The following is a 7,091-nucleotide window of genomic DNA, read 5'->3' as shown; positions in this document are numbered from 1 at the left end:
TGCTGCGAGTTGTTTGTTGGTTTGCTTTAGGAACCAGTTAAATTTTTTAATTATCTGAACATGTGTTACCGACAGAAAAAGCATAATTTGTTTCTGGATGATGGAATTTCTGAGCTATAAGCAGCTATTCAAGTGATACACCCATGCATACCATCACCCTGAAGTACTGAGATTTAATAGTTGCATTGCTGTTGTACACAGCCTCTTGTTTGTAGCACTTCATCTGACTGCATCCTTGCAGGTTCATGCCTTGTATTTCTTAAATAGTTAATTGAAATGTTAAAATCCATTTAAATAAGCGATGGATCATGGCCCTATTTGCATTTTGAACAGCTTTGTTTGGACTGAGCTAGCTGTGCTGCTGTATTTCACCTGGCTATTGCCGAGGCTGCCAGGGAAGGGGAGGGACAGCAGATGGCAATGTGGTGCCACAAAAGGACCAGCACATCGAGGAAATCCTCGTCTGGCCTACTGAATGCCCTGAGAAATCAAGACGACAGATGCCGTGTAGGACCTTCCTTCCTCACGTTGGGGCCGTGGGGAGTTGGCTGGGGCTGTAGGGATGGAGGCCAGGTAGGACCCTCTGCCTGCACCAGGCTGTGGTGAAGGTTGGCTTGAATTTATGCTCCAGAAACAGCACAAAAGGTAAAGCTTGGGTCCGTGTGCAGCTCCCTGTGGAGGCTGTGTAAGTTTCAGGGCTCTTCCACCCAGCTGAAGAAATGGGTGCTGAGGGCATGCGAGTATGGTGACCACAAACCGGGGCCAGAAATTTCTCCTGAGCAATCTACCTGGTCCAGAGGTCCAAAGGCATTAGCAGAAGTTACCAAATAAAAGAGATGGAAAATGATACCTGAATGGCAGTCTTGGCCCATCTGGTGGCAGCAGGAGACACTACAAGTAAAATAATAAATGCTTTTGTTTGTAATGCAGGTTGTTTTTTTTTTCTTTTTTTTTTTTTTTTTCCCCCCTCCTGGAAACATGCTCTATGAAATTATTGTGCTTTACATTCTTCAAGAAGAAACTTCAGACACTGAAGTTTGAAGCCACACCAGAGACTGCTTCCCAAACCCCAGGGCTGGGCTTGAAACCGGGCTTTTATTTCTTAGACAAAAGTAATATTAATTAATATAGGAGCTGAGTGATGTGGGAGCTGGGCTGGGGAGCAGGGAGGGACTGTGATGGGGAGGTGAGAGGAGGTTGGTTCCCTCCTGTAGGGTCTGGGCTGTTAGCTTCTGCCGTGTTGCTCAGCTTCGAGCAAGCATAAGTGATATTTCTGTCTAAAACACCTCTTATACTACAGACTTCTTTTCTCATTAGGCTATAATGTGAGGATTTCTTAAACGCTGTCAGCAACACTCACACCAGTCTAAGCTATTTTAGAATAGCAATAATTATTTTTCACTAGAAATATCTCTTACAGTAATGTTCTCTGAAATGTGCTGGAGCAGATGGGAATAAGAAGAGATGAACATATTGTTTTTTATTCAGCATAGCTTAATGGAAGTAGCCTTTAAAGTCAAATGGTTTAAAACTGATTTTTACACAGTTTCTATGTATGAAAGAACAACTTCTGTCTCATCAGGACACCCAAATGACTAACACCAGCAAAATGTCTCATTGTGAGAGATTAAATAAATAGTATGGGCATAGAAGAGACAAAAGTGTTATTAACATCAGCAAGGAAATAAATTAAATCGTGGTGAATAGGCTGAAGCCAGATGTGAGGATCAGTTACAATGAAGAAGGCGTTAAAGTATGTGTAGCATAACGCAGCTTGACCTTTACTGAGAGACCACCTCGACAAGGTAGCTGAGCTTTCTTCATCCCTGAGGTGGTTGTTTTTACAGTATTTAATCACTGGCTTTCAAATGTCAAACAATTTTAGGGGGGAGAGGCAGCATGTGCCACTCAACTTCTTAAAAACAGACTTGACCATGATCAGCAGCTCGCCTCTGTGCTTTTGAGCCAGACCTCTGTGCAGGTGAGGGGTGGGCAGAGGGTCTGGCGTGTCCCCCTGCATCCTTCTGTCAGATGCTTTGACACGGATGTGCTGCTGATTGCTGTTGGAGTGGGTGCACAGCTTGTTTGGGGGCTGTTGAGTGTTTTAGGTTGGAAGATGCCCCTGGAGGTCTTCAGCCCTCCACCCAGCTGAGGCAGGGTCAGCTTCAAAGCCATAGCAGCTTCATCTGGCTCCTGTGGTAGCACCTGAAAGAAGTTAATTAAGATGATGGGGGGAAACAAACTATTTTCCCTTGCTTTCCTGTATGCTATTTGAGAGAAATTTAACTGTGATATGGGGAGGAATATCTTCATTGACTTTCATAGACAAATGCTTCCTTCAATTTAGGCTTTGACACTTGTTAAATATCCCAATGCAGCATCTTATCAACATTCTTGTTGTTTCCATAATATAACTAATAGCTGGCTGTTTGTACAGCATAACTACTCAATTCATACCTGCACTTCACATCAGTGCGCTAGGTTTTGGGGATAATAAATCTATCAAACAGGTGCAGTAACTGCTTGCCTTTAAGCTTAATAAGATTTATTCATGTGGATTTACTCTGTGCAAGTAGTAGTCACAGGCTCTATTGGCTGTAGCTTTGCTCTGTTATTGTATAAAGATACCAAGGCACAACAAATACCACTTGAAAGCAGAGGGCTGGAATATCACGGTCTCATGAAGGTAGAATAGTATTTGCCATCTTTGGTGCATTGAATATTCAGCGCTGAATACGGCTCTGCTGTGAGGGTTACCCACTGGTGAATCCAGATGAGAGGAATTTGGGTGATGAAAATACTGAGGATAAAGAGATTGGAGGCGAAAATGCTTGATAGATCTGCAGTTCTGGTTTTATGAAGAATTTATTTAAAAGCACTCTTCCAGAAACTACAGTTTAGACAGACTTTTTCATTGTGTAACTGGGGAAGTCTGCTGTGAATCTTGATAATACTGGGTGTACTGATCTTTGTCTGTGAGTGCAGTGTTCTCCCCAGGTTGTATTTGTTCCATTTTTGATGCTTACATGGGAATTAAGGGTAACTGCTCCTTGGCAGGAGGACAAAGAGCTTTGTGGATGGGAGAGGAAAGGAGTGCCCTGTTCTGCTGCGTGCACCTCTGAGCAGGCACATCCCAGCCTGCGGTGCTGGTACGGGCACATCCCAGCCTGTGCTACTGCTGCTGTGATCCAAGGTACCTGGCCAACAGCTTCCCAGGAAGTTTTACAGTCCTGTAGGGTGTGTGACCCTGGCACCAATGTGAAAACTGTAGCCTATCTTTTTGCACTGGAGACAACGTAAAGAAGAACAGAAATTTATTATTATTCCATCCCAGTCTTCATGCTCTCTGCTAGGAGGCACTGTGCTCTCCATGCCATTAGCTTCAGTGTGCAGTTTTTGAACCCAGCTCTTGCAGCCTGCCTTGCCCACTCTTCCCTCTGGGAGAAAGGGCTATGCTGAGCTATTAATTCCAAGGCCTGTCCCACCAGACTGGCTCCTGTGCCATTTAAAAGCAATAGAAACTGTTCTGGATCCAGCTATGCAAGGGGTTGACTACAGCCCAAATCCTGGCTCTTGCTCCTGAATTAGGCTGTATAAAGAGAAATGGAGTTTCAACATTTATAACATAAACAATAATAATGAAAAAGTACCCAGAGCTATTAAAGCAGTAATCACAGTTACAAACAACCATGCCACGGTCTCTCTTGCTATTTCAAAGTAAAACCATCCATTTGTTATTCACTGTTGTTATCTGTGTTTAACTCCAATTGAGTGGAAATAATTGTTATTTGTAGTTGACTCAGTCACTTTAAGGAAAATAACTTTAAAAAACGCATCTAAATATATTCTTTCACAGGCTCATAAAACCTTCCTTAAAACTTTAAAATAAACAAACACGTATGAGCTGCTTTTCCCTGTGGAGACCAAGTTCATCTGCAACACAATTAGAGTTACAGCATTTCCTGGCAGCCAAAAAGAGTAATCAAGAAGTAAAACTAGAAAGATCTAAGGCATAGAAAACATAATTTAAAACAAAAATAAAGCACTTCAGTGAAAAACAAACCTTACAATGAAAACAGTTTTTGGTAACAAACTGTCATATCGGTCAAACAAGGTATCTAGTTAGCTTAGCCTTATCTTTGTTTTATTTTGAGCTGAAACTACAGGAATTTCAACAGTTCCAGCATCTGAAGCGAACCTGTGGGTAACAGAAATAGTCCAAATTCAGTGTAGAAAGCAGCACCTGGATTTTTGGCTTTTGGGAGAGGTGTGCAGCCTGACATGGGGAATCCCCAGCCCTCGGTGCCTGTGCCAGCTGCTGACCTGCAGCACTCCAGATGTGCACTGCCCTGCAGACAGGCTCCCGGAGGCTTCATTTCACAGAGCTGAAATTGGAGGAGTTGCTTAATGCCACTAGCTTTGCTTTGATGGAGGTGGAAAATATTTTCTACTGTCACTTATATTTCAGCACTTTGTTCATGCATGTTTTTAGCAATATTGTATGATACAGACCTGTTTTTACTGGATAAAGTGTCTTGGTTTTGTAGAAAAGCTAAATGTGATATTTTTCTCAAGTTGCTGTAAGAGATGTAGGTGCTCCTACATCAGATGAATATGCAGAGTAACCTGCTAAATGAGCCCCATGCTGTTCTACTATAATCCCAAAGCTGCATGATGGGTCTAGGACTTCATTTGGGCAAAATGAGAGGGTGACTGAAAATCGCTAAACAACTTCACCCTAATGAAAAAATCTCTCATAGTGGGCAGCTTGAAATATGTAAAAGTTATTACCAGTCATTGAGGTATTATTGCAAAAGTTGCTTCTGAGTGCTGTGTCACTAAGTGATACTAGTAAGTCAGCCCTGGTGAAAACACCAAGGTTTAGTGGGGCAGATATTATACTTCTGGCAAATGATGGGGTTTTCCTGTAATGCTTCAGGAGCACCTGGCAATTTCCTGCCCCTCCTCTGAGGAGGATGTGACTGGGATGGGATGGGCTGCACCCTGGCTCGGTGCTCTTATCAGCCCAAATGTCTCTAAGGCGTCCTGGCTGCGTGGGGATTTATGGTGAATTGCTTTCCATGAGATTTAAAGTGACTTCAAATCTGCCTAAGATTTAAAAGACTTAGAGCAGGGAAGCTTTAGGGATTTACAGTGTTTTTGAATTTGCAAATGCTAGAAATGCCATTATCTGAGCAAAGACTTTATTAATCAAAGTAAATAAAACCATTTTTCTTTCCACCAGAAAGCTGTAGAGCAGCTCCTGAACTTCTGGGGAGTGTGTGGTAAAACATGCGATGAACAGAAATCTGTAATTCCATGCCCTGGATAACAAGGAGCTATTTAGAGCCAAATTGAGCCGTATCACTCAGGTGTAGCTCAAATCGTTCGCTGGATCCTCTCCACGTGCGTAGCCTGTTACGAGGACTGAAGCCCGAGGGAGTCCTTACTATCAACATGAATGAACTTTGGAGGCAGAAGGATAACATTTATCTCTGTGTGGCACACCTGCCATTTGAGGAGGACTTCTCCAGAGGGCTCGGTGCTGGCTCACTTTGCGAGGCCTCCCCAGTAAATCTCCCTCCCTGCGACTGGCTCTGGGCTGTTGCTGTGCCACAGGACCCGGTGGGACCCTGAGCTGGCCCCGTAGGCTCTCTGTGGGGTGACTTTCCCCCGTGATGCAGGCTGCTGTTACTGGGTTGTGCAGGGGAAGAGTTGGTGACGTGCGATGCTGGATGGAGCGCTGAGCAGCATATGGCTGGTCCGCAGGGAGCCTCGCGAGTGATTTGCTGTGTGCGCTATGCAAAAATGTTTTGTTTCGACATGCTGGCTTCCTGGATGGGGCTGGTGGTGGGCTGCTAACTGCAATATATCAGTGAGCTCAGTAAGGTTGGTAATTCTGGTCTGTGCCAAGCTCTGAGGACACTTTGACAATGTGAGTGGCTCTGCAGTGCTAACCCCTGTGCTGGTGGGTGCTCGGTGCTCCTGGTGCATGTGGCCAACATGAACACAGGTGACCCCAGAAGAATCAAAGTGAGAGATATTAATGGGTAGTTCCACCTGAAGCTATCCAGGGTATGGGATCAAACCTTAAATTGCTTTTTGAGAAGTGCTTCTGGGCCTGGGTGGGCTCACTGTGACACAGGCATTGCGACCTGCGTTGGGGTGGCACAGAAAGGAGCAGGCTGACTCCTCTTCTGCTGACTTTTGCTAGGTTGTGTGTTTATAATCCAGAAGCTCTCTTGAAACTTTGTCTGGCCCACTTCATGCTTTGAGCATTTACTGGAGTTTATGTATAAATTTGTTTTCTTTTCCACTGCTGACTCTCCCCAAATATTCTACCTTTTATTTGTGCATTATCTTTGTCAAAGCATTTCTCGACTTGACACCTTCTGAGGTTTGTCTCCTATTACAGGGGCTTTTTAATGCTTTGCAGTTGGAGCTCGCCGTGTGCTGGTTTTCCTGCTCTTGCTGATTACTTTGCTTCTTACCCCTGACAGCCCTTCAAGCTCCCCTGAATGGAGGTGTCTTCATGCCGTTTGCTTCCTCGCAAGCAGAGTCAGCTTTTTAATACCAGGGAAGTCTGAAGGGAGACAAAATGCAAAGGATGACATTTCTGAAGAAGAAAAGATTTGCATTTTGTCAGTTCTTCCATTCAGTGTAATGTCAGTGTTGAGATGCAGCAATGATTGATTCTCTCTGCCGTTAAAGTCTTCCTTATGCTTCTGAGTAGGACCACCAGAAATCCAGCTAGAGCCATTTGCAAATGTTTTTTTTTGCTTATCCCTTTCAAAAAAGTGATTAAAAAGTAAAGTGGTTAAATAACCCATTCTGTCAGTTCTCACAGTGTATCATGTTTCTGTGTCCCTTTGTACATCAGCCTTTACTGAGCTCTGTTAAATTGTACCCATGCTCTAATGATGAGCTCTCCTTTTTCCTTCTGAGCCATGGACAGGATATTCTTGCAGCTTAACATGATTGAAGTGTGCTGTAGTCTCTATATCACTATTGCAAAGTACTTAAAAGTGATACTTAAATCTTGCTTATCTTAAATTATCTTATATATAAGGATAAACAAAGTCAGTTTAAAT

Source organism: Aythya fuligula, chromosome 9 (genome assembly GCF_009819795.1).
Source record: "Aythya fuligula isolate bAytFul2 chromosome 9, bAytFul2.pri, whole genome shotgun sequence".
Classification (NCBI taxonomy): Eukaryota; Metazoa; Chordata; class Aves; order Anseriformes; family Anatidae; genus Aythya; species Aythya fuligula.
The sequence above is the reverse complement of the archived record's forward strand: the minus strand, read 5'-3'. Positions refer to the sequence as shown.